The 19,667-nt window shown below is 43.0% G+C and overlaps 1 long non-coding RNA gene across 1 annotated transcript in view; it reads left to right on the plus strand.

Annotated features, from left to right (window-relative positions):
* Nucleotides 1-579: 579 nt before the first annotated feature.
* Nucleotides 580-19,667, plus strand: part of LOC116069989 — a 79,581-nt gene continuing 60,493 nt past the window's right edge. Inside the window, exon 1 of the long non-coding RNA XR_004110243.1 lies at nt 580-711. This is a non-coding gene — a long non-coding RNA (uncharacterized LOC116069989). The remainder of the gene's footprint in view (nt 712-19,667) is intronic.

Consider the following 19,667-nt stretch of genomic DNA (forward strand, 5'->3'; position numbering starts at 1 on the left):
TGCTCACACCTTGATAGAATGGAAAATCACTTGGAAAGAGAGTCTCAGTGAGAAATTGTCCATGTCAGACTTGCCCCGCAAGCATTTCTATAGGGGATTAAATTAGTTAAATTAACTAATATGGGAAGACCGAGGCCACTGTGGGTGCCATTATTCCCTAGGCAGGAGGAAACCGAGTTGAACATGGACAAACAAGCAAGTGAATGTTCATGCATTCATCAATCCCTGCTCTTCACCGTGGTTGTGATGTCATGAGCTATCTTAGGCTTTTGCTCCTGTGACTGCCTCACAGTAGTCAACCTGGAGCTGTACTATAACCTGGATCTATGAGCTAAAATAGGTTCTAATAATAGCTAAATAGTTCTTCCCTAGATTTTTATTTTTTTGGTAAGAATATTCTGTGTTGCAGCAATGGAAAGGAAACTGGGAGTGCTTCCATTATTGGTCCTTTGACTACAGAAAGCAGTCTTTTGGTTCGTCCATTTGTTTCCACTCATTGGTCTTTCTCTGTGTTCTGTAGCTGTTTCCTACCAACTGAAATATCCCTCCTTTGGAGAAGTGGGAGGCTCCGGGGATTGACTTGAGAAGATCCTGAACCTTACAACGCTCAGAAAAAGCCATCTCCAAGGTTTTAAAAGAAGTAGCAGTTGTTGGAGAGGAGACTCTAAAGGGAGCCATGGTCAAGTTGGACAGAAAGCACCAGGAATTCAGGTTCGTGAGTCATCACCCACGCTGGGGTAGACTGCTCAGTGATGCAGTTGCTTTTGGGTCATCCTTACGCAATTCCAATAACCTCCTGTAGGTAGGCAGAATCATTTGATTCTCCAAACTATATGTAGGTGGATGAACCATTTAGTTCATCTGTCACCAGTGCTCTATTTGGGGTGAACAGACCCTCATCCACACTTATTTCCAGGAGAAGTCACACAATATAGAGTCACCGGCTTCTCCTATCCAAGTGTTATATATAAGTGATCTTGCAAAAGAGCAGGGTTCAGTTCCTAGCACCTACAGGGTAGTTCACAATCACCTATAACTTCATTTCTATAGAATCCAATGCCCTCCTCTGGCCTCTGGCATTAGGTATGCACATATATAGGCATACAGATACACACACACACACACACACACACACACGCATACACACACACACACACACACACACAAAGCACTTATACACAATAAGAATAAATAAATCTATTAAGCGTTCCCATTTCATTTCTGTTACTATGATAAAATATCCTCACAAAAGCAACATAACGGAAGAAAGGGTTCGACTTACAGTTCCAGGTTACTGCCTATCATTTGGGGGGGAGGTAAGGCCTCAGGGAGTTAATCACATCACATCCATATCCACAGCAAAGAAAGCGCATCTCTGTTTAGTGCTCAGCTAGCTTCCTCTACTCTTACACAGTCCAGGGCCCCACTCATCAAATACGCCGCCCACATTCGGGCTGGGTCCTGCTACCTCAATTAACAATGAAGGTGATCCTTCTCCACATGCATAGGCTAACCTGATCTAGTCAGCTCCTTAGCCCTCAGCTAATCCTGGGTCATGATAAATTAACAGAAGCTGACCATCACAATAAGAGAAAGAAACGTGAAACAAACAAGCAACAACAAAACAGGAACTTCTCACTGGACTGTCTTGGGATCCCCAGGTGCCTGTGCAGGCTTCTTTCTGTCCATCATTCCATACACTTACACATGTTTTACACAGTTTTTAAACAAGTTTTTTAATGATACTTAAGGAAGTAAATAGGACAACTTTTAGACACTTTATCTTCCCATGAGTAGAAGAGCTGTATATTTCATTGCATAGGTTTTAAAACACAATTATTAATGATATATCATAGTCCATGATGCAATTAAAATCTAGGTGTCAAAATCCTGTAGCTCTACTTCTACCAATGTACATGTAAACGTCTAAAAAAAATATCTACAGTCTGCAGCAGGGAGGAGACTTCAGATGGAGAGATCAAACCTGGATTTGGTTTTGCTTTTTGGATTTATTATTTTCTACTATGCAACATGAGAATTATGTTAATGTTTTTCTACAGCATTCTTTCTGCTTAGGAATTTATTTGTGTGTGTGTGTGTGTGTGTGTGTGTGTGTGTGTGTGTGTGTGTGTGTGTGTATGTGTGTGTGTGTAAGGGAGCACATGTGCCACAGCATGGCTGTGGAGGTCAGAGCACAACTTAGGTGGAGGTCCCAACTTCCACATCATCATTGCTACACTCTGTATAAATGTTGCTAGCTGCACTGCAAGCTTTGAAGGAACCCTGTCTCCACCTCCTATGTTATTTTAGGAGTGCTGGGACCACAGACATGTGTCCCAGCATTTGACTTTTACGTGGGTTCTAGGTTTCAAATTCAGGTCATTGAGGCTTGTTCGCAAATGAGATTACCTACTGACCCATTTCCTGGATTTGCTATATCATTTGAAAGCATGAAAGGCGAGTCTGAGGCATTCACAGATGTTAGAAACAACAGCTGTCCTATCAGCTACTGTCTCTTGAGCTGTGGCTGTTAAGTATCAGAATAAATACTCTAAATTTCATATGCACTATCTCCCGGATTCTCACCTATAGGTTTCAGATGCCCAACTACCCAGCAGCTAGAGAGGAAAACTTGGAGCTGTCAAGCTACTGGGCCATTGTTGCCAAGTGAACAAGAGCAGGGATCCTAACTCATTCTCACTGGCTTCATGGTTTCCCCTAAATTGAGCACATATTTGTGGCACTCTGTGGCTTACCTCGACTATTTTCATTTGTGGTCTTGCGTCCTTTACTCAATAACCTAAAGACAGAGTTGATAAGGGCCTGTTTTGACTATTCAGAATTTGATTTGTAGCTACACTTTTAGTCACATGACTTAATGATGTCTCTCCAACTCAATTCGTCTGACTTCTTAAAGATACCCTGTGGATGGAGCTGAGGGGTTTGCAGCCCCTTAGGACGAACAACAATATGAACTAAATAGCACCCTCAGAGCTCCCAGGGTCTCAACCACCAACCAAAGACTGCACATGGAGGGGTCTGATTGTTCTGGCAGCATGTGTATGGTAGAGGATTGCAAATTCGATCATCAATAGGAGGAGAGGACCTCAGCCCTGTGAAGGTTCTGTGCCCCAGTGTAGGGGAATGCCAGGGCCAGAAAATGGGAGAGGGCGGGGTGGCAGGCATGGGGAAGTGGGAGGCAACAGGGGTTTGTTTTTGTTGTTTTTGTTTGTTTCTTTGTTTTTTGGAGGGGAAACTGGGAATGGAGAAATTTACATGTAAATAAAGAAAATATCTAAAAAAAAAAAAAACAAAAAAACAAAAAAAGATACCCTGTGGAGTCGTACCATTCAGCTACCCATAGAACGCAGGCTACTTGTGCACAGAAGAGCTCCTTGTGAAGATGATGAGGAGATGAGGCTGTGTTGCCCAGGTCCACTCATTGGACAGCAGAGCCACTGAGAGGGAAGAATGAGGTCTAGACCTTGTCCCAAGATCCAAAGTAAACCTCAGTCCATGTTGATCTACCTCTTTCTCCCTCCAGTTCTAGACGGGAGTGGGAGAGGGAGATGGGGGGAGGGAGAGGGAGAGGCAGAGGGAGAGGATCTGTAACATTTCTTAGACATTTATCTTCTAAGTGGTCCATTTTCTTCAGCAATTAATATGGTAAGGTCATTGTCTTTCTAATTTTATTTTTGCATTCAACATCTCTGAGTTTTATTGTTTCTATTTCTTTTATTTTCTTTTAGTTTTGAGATTGTAATATAATGACATCATTACCTGCTTCCATTTCCTCCCTCAAAACCCTCTCACATACTTCCCCTTGCTCTCTTTCAAATTAAGGACCTCTTTATAAATTAATTGTTGAAAAAGCACATATTCCTAAATATAACCTTCTCAGTCTGTATGAGGTTACTTGTATATATGTTTTCAGGACTAACCATTTGGTATTGGGTAACCAGTTGGTGTGCTCTTCCATGGGGAAGGCTATTTCTCCCACTCTTGGCATTCCTTTGTTGCCTGTAGTTCTTCCTGAAGCCCAGGCCCTGTGGATGTATCTACAAAGCACTTGTGTACTAATGGCTTAGGGAACACTTCAGAAGAGGGGGGAAGAATTATTGTAAGAGGCAGAGGATCAGGGAGTTTGCTGTGAGATTGTGTCTTCTATGGATCTATTTCCCATCTAGGATCTATTATCTCTTGTTCTAGCTTCATTTCTGTTGCTATGATAAAGTACCCAGACAAAAAGCCACTGGGGAAAAAAGGTTTATTTCAGCTTGATTTTGGGTTTCAGTCCACCTCCTCCATTACTCTAGAGAAATCAAGGTAGCTAATCCCATCACATTCATAGTCCAAAGCAGAGAGGAATAAATGCATTATATTCTCTTGTTTGCTTGTGTTTAGTTTCATTTCTTCAGATGTATTCCAAGTGTGTGTTCAGGATTCTATTAACCTATAATCCACGTATGCACAGGTAGATAGATAGATAGATAGATAGATAGATAGATAGATAGATAGATAGATAGATAGAAAGATAGATAGATAAAAGAAAATAGATAATAGATGGACAGATGGTAGATAAATACATACATCATATGTATACATATGTGTGTATGTATGTATGTATATATGTATGGAGAGGGAGAGAGGGAGGAAGAGAGAGAGAGGGATGGAGGGAGAGAGAGAGGAAGGGAGAAAGAGAGGGGGAGAGGAGAGGGAAGAAGGAAAGGAGAGAGATGATAGACAAAGGCTAAACCATGTAGATTTTCTAAGTGTGTGTTGGGGTATTGAGATGTGTACAAAGACAACAGAAAGGAGGAAGGTCATGGGCTTCCACAGTCTCTAGGGACACATCAGGTTGGCTGTGCAATGAGACACTGACCATTGTATCTTCACTGCTCTTTGCTCCTAAATTAAGTCGGGCTTGCTTGCCTTCTCTCTCTCTCTCTCTCTCTCTCTCTCTCTCTCTCTCTCTCTCTCTCTCTCTCTCTCTCTCTCTCTCTCTCTCTGTGCTTGAGACAGGATCTTGTTTACTCCAAGCTGTGTTCAAATTTGGTATGTAACATTGGATGACTTTGCATCCTGAATCTTCCTAGTTCTCTTTCCTGAGTGATGAGATGATAGTCATGTACCACTGTACGTCCCATCTGGTGCTTTGTGAATACGAGGCAAGAACTCTAGCAACCGACCTGCATCCCGAGTCTCTTCCTTTTTTTTTCTTTTCAGTCTAGAGGGACAAGGTTAAGCTTCTGATCTCTCTCTATGCAGAATTGAACAGATTAAAGCCTCTGGATATGAGGACGGTAACCTTCTTTGAATTTATTGAGCTGCTTGATTACAACCAAGGAAATAAATGTATGAAATACATTGGCAGATTCAGAATTTGAATGAAAAATAAGACATGAATAATGAATGAGCTTAGGAAACAGTACTTTCAGCTACCTTGGGCTGCTCTTGATAGCTTTTGAAGGTTTTGAGAATCTTTTAAGACATCAAGGAAGAATTTTTCTCTGTAGGAAGAAGTACCAGCTTTTTGTATATTAGCTCAACTTCAGAAGCAAAGTAACTGACAACATGTCTGAATTCTAGAGTAAAAAAATATGCAGATGTGGAGGCTTTGCCTGGCTTTTAGATAAATACTGATGATACATTATAGGGAACTACATCAGAGCCACAGGCTACCTCTGAGAACCTGCAGCTGTGACAATGGCACAAACTTGGAATGTGGCCTTAGTCATGCTTCCAGTGACAGTGGGCAAGTTCTTCATTTACAGTGGAATGGCCAGGCTCCCTCTGAGCTGAAATCCTCCCTCCAACTGCTAACATGTTGGATGGCTAGCAGATATGAGGCACAAAGAGTCTTGTTCCTGCTCCCCACACCTGTGTACAATCATGACCTTTGAAGTAAAAGACTTTGCTATTTTTATTTATGTGTAGTGTATAGATTTCTGTGTATGTGCAAGTGAGCACCATGATTGTGGGAGCCAGAAGAAGGCATCAGGTCCCCTGGAGCTGGAGTTTCAGCCAGTTGTTAGCTTCCCAATACAGGTGCTGGGAACTGAACTCTGGTCTCCTGCAAGAACAGCAAGTGCTCTTAAGGGAGACGCATCCCCAGTCCCACTCGAAGAATGACAAAGGATGCTATGAAGTGGTGACCCAGTGTTAGCTCAAATGGGTCCTTCCGTAGCTTTGTATGGTTTGTCCCTTCTGAAAATCATGCTGAAATTGAGCAGTGAGTTGAGAGTAGATATTATAAAACCCAGTCTGACGAGAGATGCAGAGATGGCTCAGTCAGTAAATTGCTTGACAACCAAACATGAAAACCTGAATGAGGACCCCTAGCACCCATGTAAAAAGTTAGGTACAGCAACATTTATCTGTAACAGCCCTGGGAAGATGGAGACACGTGGATCCTTAGGGCTTGATGGCTGACTGATGTACAAATCAGTGAGCTCTGGTTTCAGTGAAAAACTCTTCCTCGAAAACAAACAAGATGAGGAGCCACTGAGGAAGCTGACATTGACCTCTGGCCCCCATATATGGGTACGAGCATATACACTCACTCAGATACAGGAGTGTACACACAAGACAGTTTATTCAGGAATCTGCTTACCTCCCCATATTTTGCCATGTGATGTCTTTAAGTACCTTGGAACTAGTTGAGACAGAAGATCATCAGCAGAATCAGTCCCTTGACCTTGGACAGGTATCAAAAGCCAAACATTCTTCTTTATGATTTATCCAGCCTGTGATTCAGGGTCGTTAGAAAAACAAAGAAGGTAGTGATGGCAATCCCACCAGTCTTTAAAAAAGAGACACTACACAGAGGAGGAGGAGAAAGCAATGTGACTACAGAGTAGATATCAGAGCCATGCAGCTACCTGCTCCAAATCCCAGGCAGATGCCAGAGGACTGGACACAGGACCCATACAGTTCTCCCTGCAGCATTTACAAGAGATAAATCTGGCTCTAAGTACTGAGAACAAGCAAGTGTCGAATGCTCGGCCACAAATGGGACTTTTTTTGCATTATATTACTCTTTCTAAAGTCCAGAAACATCTCAGAGGGTGGGATTGACAAGAGGGTGGGACTGACAAGAGCCAGGCAGAGGGACGGAGTGTTGTAGAACATTGTTTTCTAGGCATGGAGTAGCATTACACTCTTGAACTCTTACCTGCAACTCTCAGTAGGACCAACCAGACTAGGCCCATCGACATCCCATCATGGTGTGGGAGAGAGACTTACTCTCCTCAAAGATCTACAGGTAAGTTGTTAGCAGAGAGGGAAAGACACTTTCTTTAGTTGTGTAGTCCCGATTAGTTGCCCGTGCTACTGTAATCATCTTAAAGTAAGTAACCTTAGTTAACCCATCGGTTCACCCTACAATCCCATGTGAGATTAAAGAAACCTTTCGGGAAGAAGGAGAAGGTTAGCCCATCGGTTCACCTTACCATCACATGTGAAATTAGAGAAACCAGCTGGGAAGGAGAAGATTCAGGAGGGGGAAGGGGCTCCTGAGAAGGTCAGGAATAAAAACGATGAAAATGCATTATATGCATGTATGAAAGTGTTGTAGTGAAATCCAGAACTATGTAAAGTTATTATGTACTAATTAAACCTTTAAAAATGGGCCCAGTGAGATGGCTCAGCCAGTAAGCCACATGAGCCTGGCAACCTGAGCTTCGTCCCCGGAACCTAGGTAAAGAAGGAGAAAACTGACTCCACAAAATGCTTCTAACATCCACACGTACCAAGGAATGTATATCCACACACAAACGTCATGTATACACACATGCCCACACATTGAAAAGAAGCTTTTAGAAGCTTCACATCTCCCAAAAGCTCCAGCCTTTGCTTTGGAACCAGGGGGAGAACCAAAGGTGAACTGGGATCAGTGTAACACTCAAGGCTCTTCAGAAAAACTTCTCTGTGCAGTGGAGGGTGGTGAAAGTAGAAACTCACAAATGGACAATGTGAAGAGCACAAATGACCATGGGGTGTCCAGTCACAAACTGGACATCACCATCACACCTCTCCTGAAGGCTCAGGCCATCATGGAAGATGGAGAGGAGAGATGGTAAGAGCCAGCAGTCACGGAGACTGGAGCACAGGAGTATCTTGTGCACATGATAGGACTGCTGGACTCAGGCACTCATAGCAGTTGTGGCTCCTCTCAGGATCAAGACAGTCGGTTTTCTAATGGAGAGGGGAGAGGGTTCACGAGGTAGCCCTAATTGGGTTGCTATGGACACTTAATGGCATGTGCCGAAAGAAGAGACTGTTTTCTATGAAAGTACGTCTCCTGGTAGGTTAGTCACACTCCAGTGGAGGACCCCCACATCCAGAAGTCTATGGACAGCATAAATTGGGGTCCATGTGTTACTAAATTTTAAGGCAGACATGAAGTTGGGGATGCAGAGGGATCTAAGAGGAGTTAATGGGAAGAGTTGGGGGGGGCATATGACCAAAATATATCTTATGAAATTCCCAAAACATTAATAGTTTTTATTTCCTGAACTTTATTTAAATTGTTTTTCAAACATAAAAAGCTAAAAAGAATAACATAAATAACTATATACCCTATGGTTAATCTAAAAATACCAGTTTGCCACTTTTCCCTCAATGTTTTTTTTTCTTTCTTTTATTGAAAATAATTTTCTTTCTATAATATATTCTGATTATGGTTTTCCCTCCCCAACTCCTCTGAGATACACACACACACACACACACACACACACACACACACACACACACTCTTCCTTTTCTCTCTCCCATTGGAAATCATACCTTTTCTGTCTCTCTTTAAAGAACAACAGATATCTAAAGAAGAAGAAGAAAATAAGAAAAAATAAACAAAGTAGGAAGGACAAAATAAACAAAAGTGAAAGAGTAAAAGGAAAAGTGATACACAGATAGATAAAGAGATATATATATTCATATAGACAGAAATCACCTAAAAGCACAAATCTGGAGTATAATATATGCTCAAAGGACTTATATGTTAAAAAAAATCCATCCAAACCTTATGAGACAAAGAACCCCCAAAGACCCCAGTGAGTTTGCTTCGTGTTAATCATCTACTGCCGGGCACGAGTTCTAATCTTGAGAGCGCTTTGCATCCCTGGTGAGACTGGATTAGATAAGCAAATGTTCATTCACCTGTGGTTACCAATTGGATGTAGCTTCTGGGTTAGGGATGAGGGCCTGTGTACACTTCTCTGTGCTGGGGACCCATCTGGTGTAGACCTGTGCAGGCCCTGTGCTTGTTGCCACAGTGAGTTCATGTGTGTCCGTTCTGCCGTGATTCGAGGGCCTTGCTTCTTTGGTATCCTCCAGCTACTCAGAGGACTCATAGAATCCTCCCACCTCCTCTTCCCTGAGCCCTGAGGGGATGGATTTGGTAGCGACATCCCATTTAAGACTGAATGGCCCAAGATCTCTCTGAACATTGGCCATCTGTGGGTCTCTGCATTTTTTTCATCAAGTGCAGGAGGGAAGCTTCTCTGATGATGACTGATCTCCAAGTACAGCAGCAGAATGTTATTTGTAGTCATTTTTTTAAAAAAAAAAATAAAGAAATTTATTGAAAATAATATCCTGGGCAAAAGGACCTATACATATCCAATTTACTATTTTTGCCAATTAAGTTTATAATATTCATACACATATATGTTATTTTTAAAAGCATAATACCATCTTTCCTATACTAATCAAATAAAATTTCTATTAAAATAGTGTTATATTCAACATGTAATAAATGCCTGCTTTTATTTTATTCATTTGTTAATTTTTTATATTTTCTTTATTTACATTTCAAATGATATCCCCTTTCCCAGTTTCCCCTCCAAAAAACCCCTATTCCCTCCCTCTTCCCCTGCTCACCATCCCACCCTCTCCTGCTTCCTGGCCCTGGCATTCCCCTACCCTGGGGCATAGAACCTACACAGGACCAAGGGCCTCTCCTCCCATTGATGACCGACTTGGCCATCCTCTGCTACATATGCAGCTGGAGCCATGATTCCCACTATGTGTACTCTTTGGTTGGTGGTTTAGTCACTGGGAACTCTGAGGGTACTAGTTAGTTCATATTGTTGTTCCTCCTATGAGGCTGCAAACCCTTCAGATCCTTAGGTCCTTTCTCTAGTTCCTTCATTGGGGACCCTGTGCTCAGTCCAATGGATGGCTGTGAGCCTCTATTTCTGTATTAGTTGGGCACTGTCAGAGCCTCTCAGGAGACAGCTATATCAGGTTCCTGTCAGCCAGCACTTGCCAGCATCCACAATAGTGTCTGGGTTAGGTGACTGAATATGGAAAAGATTCCCAGGTAGGGCAGTCTCTGGATTGACCTTCCTTCAGTCTCTGTTCCATACTTCATCTCTGCAACTTCTTCCTTGGGTATTTTGTTCCCCCTTCTAAGAAGGATCAAAGAATTCACTTTTACTTTGGTTAAAAAAACAAAAACAAACCAAAAAAAAACCTGCATGGTATTGCAGGCAGTGGCAGGCAGGTGGATAAATGGAATAGAATTGAAGACCCAGAAATGAACCCACACACCTATGGTCACTTGATCTTTGACGAAGGAACTAAAACCATCCAGTGGAAAAAAGACAACATTTTCAACAAATGGTGCTGGCTTAACTGGCGGTTAACATGTAGAAGAATGCAAATCGAACCATTATCTCCTTGTACAAAGCTCAAGTCCAAGTGGATCAAGGACCTCCACATAAAACCAGATACACTAAAACTAATAGAAAAGAAAGTGGGTAAGAGCCTAGAGCACATGGGCACGGGAAATTTTCCTGAACAGAACACCAATAACTTATGCTGTAAGATCAAGTATTGACAATTGAGACCTCATAAAATTGAAAAGCTTCTGTAAGGCAAAGGACACTGTCAGTAGGACAAAATGGCAACCAACAGATTGAGAAAAGATCTTTGCCAATCCTACATCCGATAGAGGGTTAATATTCAATATATACAAAGAACTCAAGAAGTTAGACTCCAAAGAACCAAATAACCCTATTAAAAATGGGGTACAGAGCTAAACAAAGAATTCTCAACTGATGAATACTGAATGACTGAGAAGCACCTAAAGGAATGTTCAACATCCTTAGTCATCAGGGAAATGCAAATCAAAACAACCTTGAGATTCCACCTCACACCAGTCAGAATGGCTAAGATCAAAAACCCAGGTGACAGTAGATGCTGGAGAGGTTGTGGAGAAAGAGGAACACTCCTTCATTGCTGGTGTGATTGCAAGCTGGTACAACCACTCTGGAAATCAGTTTGGCAGTTCCACAGGAAATTGGACATAGTACTACCTGAGGACCCAGCTATACCAATCCTGGGCATATACACAGAAGATGCTCCAACATGTAATAAGGACACATGCTCCACTATGTTCATAACAGCCTTATTTATAATAGCCAGAAGCTAGAAACAACCCAGATGTCCCTCAACAGAGGAGTGGATACAGAAAATGTGGTACATCTACACAATGGAGTACTACTCAGCTATTAAAAACAATGACTTTATGAAATTCTTAGGGAAATGGATGGATCTGGAGAATATCATCCTGAGTGAGGTAAACCAGTCACAAAAGAACACACATGGTAGGCACTCCCTGATAAGTGGATATTAGCCCAGAAGCTCAGAATACCCATTTGTTGTCATTTTATGGCTACCTTCCCTTAGCATTTGATTTTCCACCAGCAGCATGGCCTACCTGGTCTATAGTTCTTGGCCATCTGAGGAGGGTCTGGGATGGGTTCCTTCTCATGGACTGGGCCTTCAATCTAATCAGATAGTGGTTGGTTACTCTCACAAGCCTGTGCCACTATTACACTTGTACATCTTGCAGGCAGGGTATCACTGTAGACTGGAGGCTTGTAGCTGGGCTGACGTTTGCCTTTCTCCTTTGGTAGCATGCTGAATACCTTGAATACTAGTCCATAGGCGTGAAAGCTCTCGGTAGGCCCCAGGTTGACTTCTCCATGTCCAGTGAGGTGCACAGGTGTTGTCTTCACCAGTAGGGCCTTAGTGTCAGTTTGTGGAGACCAACCAACAGCCTGACTTGGTCCAGGGTTCCTATGGGACCACTTTGGACAACAACTTTCGCAACCCATTCCTGGCACTTGAAGCTTTATTTGGTGAAGAGATGTCCAGATGGGCTACATCTTGGCCATTTGATAATTTCATTTAAATTGCCTTCATACACATAAATATTTTATAAAGCGATTGAACTAGTTTGTCATATGGCCCCTCAAATGGTGCTTATTTCTAGCTTTATCTTCTCATATTTCCCCCCTCTCCCTTCTGGTCAATTTCTGCCACATACCCTCATCCATCTATAACTATATATATTTTATTTCTACTTCATATGGAAATCCATTCCTCCTCACAATCCCCTTACCTAACCTCTGTAGTCATATACGTTGCTGTTATAGAAAACTTACCAGCTGATATCCACATAGAAGTGCATACATTTGTATACTTACTTTGTCTTTGTCTTTCTGGGTCTGAGTTACCTCACTTAGGATGGCTTTTTTCTTGTTCTACCCATTTACCTAAAAACTTCATGATTTCATTTAATAAATTGTTTTTAAGGAAAAAAAAAAAAAACAAGTTGAAAGAAGAAACAGGCTTGACCTCAACCCCATCAGACTCATTCAGACGTCTGGTCTCTGGAACTCTTTTTCTTTTAAATTTTTTTTTCAAAATTCTTCTCTCATTTATTGAATCCTGACAACAGTTTCATTCCCCTTCCTCCCCCACGTCTTGTCACCAGAGACCTTGAGCGTGGACGGCTGGGTTTAGCACTCTGTTGTTGTTGTTGTTGTTGTTGCTGCTGCTGCTGCTGCTGCTGCTGTTGTTGTTAGTATTTCAGGGTGCCTGACCTTCAGGTGCTCGGAGACATGGCTGAATGAGTGGATGGGTGAACGGTACTGTAGCTTAGTTCTGCTAAGAGATGAGCATCAGGATCTAACTCCAGTGCCTCTTGAAGATAAGCAGGTAACATCGTCCACCTCCTCTGGTTAAGACTAAAAGTTTTGTTGTTTTAAGCTTCTCCATCAGTGGTGACTTCCTCGGAAAGTAATTCACAAACACTCACCAGGCCTTCCAAGAGCCTTCATAGATGGGATGTCTAGCAGCCCTTACGGTAAGAGAGATCACGGATCTTATGGTAAGAGGCTTCATAGATGGGACGTCTAGCAGCCCTTACGGTAAGAGAGATCATGGATCTTATGGTAAGAGGCTTCATAGATGGGACGTCTAGCAGCCCTTATGGTAAGAGAGATCATGGATCTTATGGTAAGAGGCTTCATAGATTGGACGTCTAGCAGCCCTTATGGTAAGAGAGATCATGGATCTATGTGAGAGGCTTCATAGATGGGACGTCTAGCAGCCTCTTATAGTCTACTTTGGAATATGGTGCTTGTCTTCAAGAAACTCTGGAGTTAGATCCTGATGATCCTCCCTTAGAAAAAAACAAGCTGCAGTACCTGTTCACCCATCCATCCATTCAACATGTCTCAGAGTACCTGAAGCACAGGCACCCCAAAATACTAACAACAACAGAGTGCTAAACCCAGCCTTCCACTCAAGGTCTCTGGTGACAAGACTGGGACTGTGAACAGGCTGAGCCAGGTGGATGGAGGTGAATGGAGGGGCCAGGTACTGTTTAGTTGCCATGTTAGGGCTCCAAGAGAGTACCAGGAAAGCTCCGGCTGCTAGACAGCGTTCAGAATGGAAGGTGGTACTAGGTCATAGTGTTTCCACATCTTGCTCTTTTATCATCATGGGAAGGCAAAACCCCAATTCCAGGCCCAGCCAGTTCCCCAGAATCCAGCCCCCACCCACTTGCTTCCCAGAGCTGTTCCAGGACAGAAGCTCAGGTTGCCTCATATTCCAGAACTTTCTCAGAATCTTGCCTCTGGGTGGTTTCAGTTTAGAGCCTTTCAAACTGAGAGTCGTGCCTCACTTAGGGATTGTGAAACCTATTTATTGGGTCACAACTAGCCTTGTAGAAGTGGTATGAAGCTTAATAGAAAGTATTAGTAGTTTCATGTTGATGATAGAGATACTGTTTTGGGAAAGTTTAGTTTGGAGGAAATTTATATATATGTATGTATATACATGTATATGTATATGTATGTATACATACATATACACACATATATATTATGTGATGTATTATATTTTACATGTTGTACATCATGCATTATATGCTATGAACTAGGTATTATGTATATGTATTACATATGTATTATTATTAAATTAAATATATGTATGTGGCTGTTGTGGTCAATGCTGAATACCAATTGGACCTAAGAGACAGCCTCTGTCCACGGGGAAAATTATAGGCTGAATTAGCTGAGGGAGGGAAGACCCATCATGAATGTGAGTGGCACCATCCCACAGGCTGAAGTCCTGGAGTAAATAAAAAAAGAGAAAGAACTGCACACCAGCCTTCAGCTCTTTGTTTCCTGACTCTGAACACAACCTGATCAGCTCCCTCACCTGCCTGTTACCAAGATCTCCCTGCCATAGTGGTCTGTGCCCTCAAACTGTAAGCCAAATAAACCATTCCTTCTGCCCCTTGTTAGGTATTTTGTCCCAGCAACAGGACAAATGGCTAATGCAAGGTAAAATATATTTGTTCCTGGGGGCCTCAGATCACCCTGAAAATGAGATCCTCATTGAAGTATTTCAAAATGAGATAAGCTGTTTCTTGATCCTCTCTGGATAAAGGTGGGCAAGTGGTGTTCATTACATGCTTAAAAAAAATCAATGCTTGTGGAAAGAAGTGAGTGTAGCTGTGCTTACACAATCTTCAAACGCCAAGTCACACGTTGCCTGTCGTTGCCTGTTATGGTGTCTGCAGTCTGGGAAGCAATGCTCAAATTCAAGTTCCTCATCAGAGAAGATGGGCCCCAGCCACCCAATGAATGCTGACTTACCAAAACTAAGTAAGCACTCTGAACAAGATGCTCGGATGCTCTCTAGACCTAGGCCTTGCACATTTGATCACTGGTTCAATCATGGATAGACTAGTCCTGGCTGAGTGTAGTGCTTGTGAAGGTGGGATGTGCGAGGGTCAGCATAGATGAGAACAGAGCAAGGGGCATCCGTGGTGGTAGGTGTGAAGGCACGATCCCATGCTGTCACTCCCAGTAGCCTGGTGGAGTTTCTCAATCTTTCGGGTACCTCCATCTGGGTAAAACTGGATACTAGGCTTCCATGCATAAAATAATTTCAGGATGAGGCCAAGCTAAAGCAATGTTAACATTTATTAAAAATGGAAAGAAAGGCACCCAGAGAAGGAATAAGGCCTCCGTTAGGAAGCAAGGGTGAAAAACATCTCCAAGAAGAGTCACAGTTAATCCAGGCATTTTAACACAGATTTTAAGTACAGGAGTCAAGGGAAAGACATGCTAGGAAAGAATGACATACCCGAATGTAAGTAGAGGCTTCTTAAAAGAGAGCTGAACTTCATTATCCCATTATGACTATATACAGGAATCCCTATATGACTACATATGAGATTTTCAAACCCTCTGGAATCTCGTTGTTCAGCAGATATCTAAGGGATGTCTTGATTCCCTTTTTTGATAATTAAGATTATAGGGTGGCTCCGGAGGTACCTTGGACAAGGTTAAAATCTGATAAAACCCTGGAGCCACTGGAGTTGTGCAAGGATGTCAGGACACATCCTTTTAGTGTAAAGGGGGTTCTGGTGAGATACCTATGAAATTTCAGGTTTGGAGCTCGGGAAGGAGGACAACTTTAAGTAGATATGAACTGTGCTTCCGCCAGAGTCTTGGGATGCCTACCAAGGAGAGTTTCTCAGAGCCCCAGCAGAAGGCCTTTGGTAAGCCAGCAACACTGTGTGACCATGTATTTCTTGTTTACACAACAGTATTAATGGCATCACCTCCCTGGATACCACTGTACATGAAGAAGGAACAACTAGGAAGATTCATTGAGTCCTGCTGTCCAATCACCCACTGCCTTCCTCAACCACTGTCAGCCTGAGCCTTGGCATGTGGCTGGTGCTGGGGTGAAATAACTCCTTGGTTGAGCAGTGCCCAGCCCTGTAGTGACACAGAAGTTCAGAGAACAGACTGTCCAGTATGGTTGGGGAAGAAAAACAGTATTGCAGAGGGCAAGACATGTAGCTGAGCCTGGAGGGTGAGCTGTCATTTGTCAGGATCAAAAGGGTCTGCTAGCAAAAACTGAAACCAGACCAACCCATTCTGTACAGCCCGCTGGGTTCCCCTGGTGCAAATAGGTGCCTCCCTGAAGGCTCTTCAGTTGGTTTTGTGTCAACTTGACACAGACTGGAGTTATCACAGAGAAAGGAGCTTCAGTTGGGAACGTGCCTCCATGAGATCCAGCTGTGGGGCATTTTCTCAATTAGTGATCAAGTGGGGAGAGCCCCTTGTGGGCGGTGCCATCCCTGAGCTAGTAGTCTCGGGTTCTATAAGAGAGCAGGCTGAGCAAGCCAGGGGAAGAAAACCAGTAAGGAACATCCCTCCATGGCCTCTGCATCAGCTGCTTCCTGACCTGCTTGAGTTCCAGTCCTGACTTCCTCTGGTGATCAACAGCAATGTAGAAGTGTAAGCTGAATAAACCCTTTCCTCCCCAACTTGCTTCTTGGTCCTGATGTTTGTGCAGGAATAGAAACCCTGACTAAGACAAATCGGTAGTCTTTCAAGAAGCGACCCAGTCTTCTTTTTCTGTTCGCACAGAGGCGCCATCTGCTGGCCAGGCCGTGTGCCTACGGGGACTGGTCTGCCCAGGTAACAGTTGAAGAAATTAGAGTTCCTCTTTCATTTCCTCTCCCTCTCCTCCTTTTATTCCTTTCCCTCCTCTTCTTTCTCCTCCTCCTTCCTCCTTTCCAAATTTTAATTTGGTTTTTTTGAGAATTTCATACATGAGTAAGAAACTTATTTACATCATTTTACCCCTTGTATACCCCTTCATCCCCCTACTCCTATTCAAAGTTATGAAGTAGTCTTTGATTATTCTCTCTCTCTCTCTCCTCTCTCTCTCTCTCTCTCTCTCTCTCTCTCTCTCTCTCTCTCTCTCTCTCTCTCTCTCCCTCCTTTCTCCTTCCCTCCCTCCCTCCCTCTCCCTCTCTCTCATGTTCACACTCTCACACGCACGTGCGCACGCACGCTCTCACACACACACACACACACACACACACACACACACACACACACACACACGTTTAGTGCTGGTCACTCGGGGTTAGATATCCTATCGCAGGCTCATCCCAGCACAAAGCTGATTCTCTTCTTAGTTACACAGCAAGCACTTTACCGGCTGAGCTGCCTCGCCAGCCCCATTAAGTCCTCATTTCTACCAAGCTTCTGGACCATGGAGGCCACACCAAACCCTGGACCACATTTCAGGGAGGAGATCCTTCTCTCCTTCCCTCAGCAGGACTCCCAGATCCCCGTGCCCACCTTCTATCTCCCTGTGAGGTAACAACACACATCTCTTCTCCGCTTCAGACTTCAGGTTTTCTATCCATACTTCTAGGCCTGCAACTGGCTAAAGGGCTCACCCTGTCTTTCTGCTTAACATTTCACCTACTCCAGCGTTACACTGAACTGCTGCTGTATTCCTGTATCCATGGGAACATACTCAAAGGCTCCCAGTGGATTCCTGACACCGCAAATAGTATCGAGCTTGGTACCTACACTAACTCCTTCTATATGCACATACCTTTCATAACAGTAATTTCTCACTTGGGCACAATGAAAGACTAATGATAATCATCCTCAAAGTAGAACAGTTGCAGCAATGCATTATGTGAATTTTATCTCTTTCGGAATATCTTGTTCTCTTCTGTCTTGTACATACGTGTGTACATCTTTTGCATGTGTAGAACATGGCTGGGGTGTTTACTTGTGTGTGTTCATGCATGCGTGTGCCTGAGGTTGGTGTTGAGAATCATCCTCGATCTCTCTTTTACCATATCTATTGAAGCAGGGTCTCTCAGTGAAATCTAGAACTAGTTAATGCAGTTCATCCCGGTAGCCAGTTTTGCTCTCAGTATGTCCTGTTTCCATCTCCTAAGACTAGAGTTGTGATATTCACCTGGTATATACGTGAGTTTCTGAGCATTTGAACTCTGATCCTCACAAAACAATAAATCCTTTAACCACTGAGCCATCACACCAACCCTCTCAAAATATTCTTGCCGCAATAGAATATAAAGAACCATTATGACAATTGGTTATAATCATATTATAGAATTAAAAATTATGCAAATTCCACCCCTCAATATTTTACCATGCTAGACTGGCCTCAGTGTGTGAGAGGTATTTAATATGTGATAAGGTGAAGTCCAGAAGTAGACACAGTAATAGGCTGGTTTTGAACTTCTCACACATCTCAAACATACCTGGAAATCTCTATATACTATTTTTTGTATCCAGTGAATAAACCTGGAGGGGGGGGCAGGAATGATACATAGATGAGGAGAACTCCTGTGTGCTCTGTCCCTCAGTGTATGCATGCAGTACGTCCTTCCTCCTCTGCAGAACTGCTCGTGTGGTTGCTTCTGTGGCTCCACACAGCTCTCCCTCACCTCCCTTCACTTCCTTGGCTGTTTCTAGGGCTGGAGAAATGGAAGCCCTGTTCTTGGTGGCATCCGCTCAGCACTGTTATCTTACCCCGGGTGTACCCACTAGGCTGGTCTCAGCACCATGGGTTTCCTTGAGATCAGAGACTCACTGTATCCTTATATCGTATGTAGCTCTGCAGACATGTATGGGACAAACAGGATAAACTCCATGGATGTATTCTTTCACAGAGGGAAGGCAGATAGAATATCTAAAAAGGCAGCAGCGACTGTTTTCTTAAGGGTTCAAATCATTGCTACGTGTATAATCTCACTTTTTAAGGCTAATGAGATTTCTGCCAATATTAACATATTTGACTATGCCATTTGCTTTGCAAAGTGTGGATAAAAATGCCAAATGTTAACTGGCATTAAACAACTTCTTTTGGGAGTGAAGTGAGCAGATTAAATGTTTTTACTCTACAGCTTGCCCTGGAAATAACACTCCTTGAAGATGCTACAGCACAATTTCTACTCAATATCGTACCTGTTGGTCTGTGTTTGGGAGACTGTAGTGGGAAATACCTGAGGTAGGGAAGTAGGTGGGTAGACAGACAGAGAGATTGTGGGTGACTGGATAGATAGGTAGATGACAGGTGGATGGATGGATATATAAATAAATAGACTCACATTTAACACATCACTGAGAGTAAATATTACACTAGAAATGATAACTATAGTTTATTGAACATTTATTCGCTCCCTACTCAATACAACATTAGTTCTTCTCATCTGTAATCTCAGGCACTTGTCTAATTACCCTGGGATGCTATCTGTACTTACTCCTCTGTACTAGCCTCCATGCCAACAGAAATGCCAAGTCGCTCAGAGGCTGACTTAGCCTCGACCACACGGGGTTAGATGCAGGACTGCCACTGGTTTTCACTGCCTATAACCATTAAGTCGAACTGCCAGTTGTCAAGTGTTTATGGTGCTCATGCATATTTAAAAGGCAACCGGTGGCTGCATGACATGAAATACGAAGGAAGTAGACAGTCATATCCATTCTACCTGAGTTTCAGCCCCTTCA

Source organism: Mastomys coucha, unplaced genomic scaffold (assembly GCF_008632895.1).
Source record: "Mastomys coucha isolate ucsf_1 unplaced genomic scaffold, UCSF_Mcou_1 pScaffold1, whole genome shotgun sequence".
Classification (NCBI taxonomy): domain Eukaryota; kingdom Metazoa; phylum Chordata; class Mammalia; order Rodentia; family Muridae; genus Mastomys; species Mastomys coucha.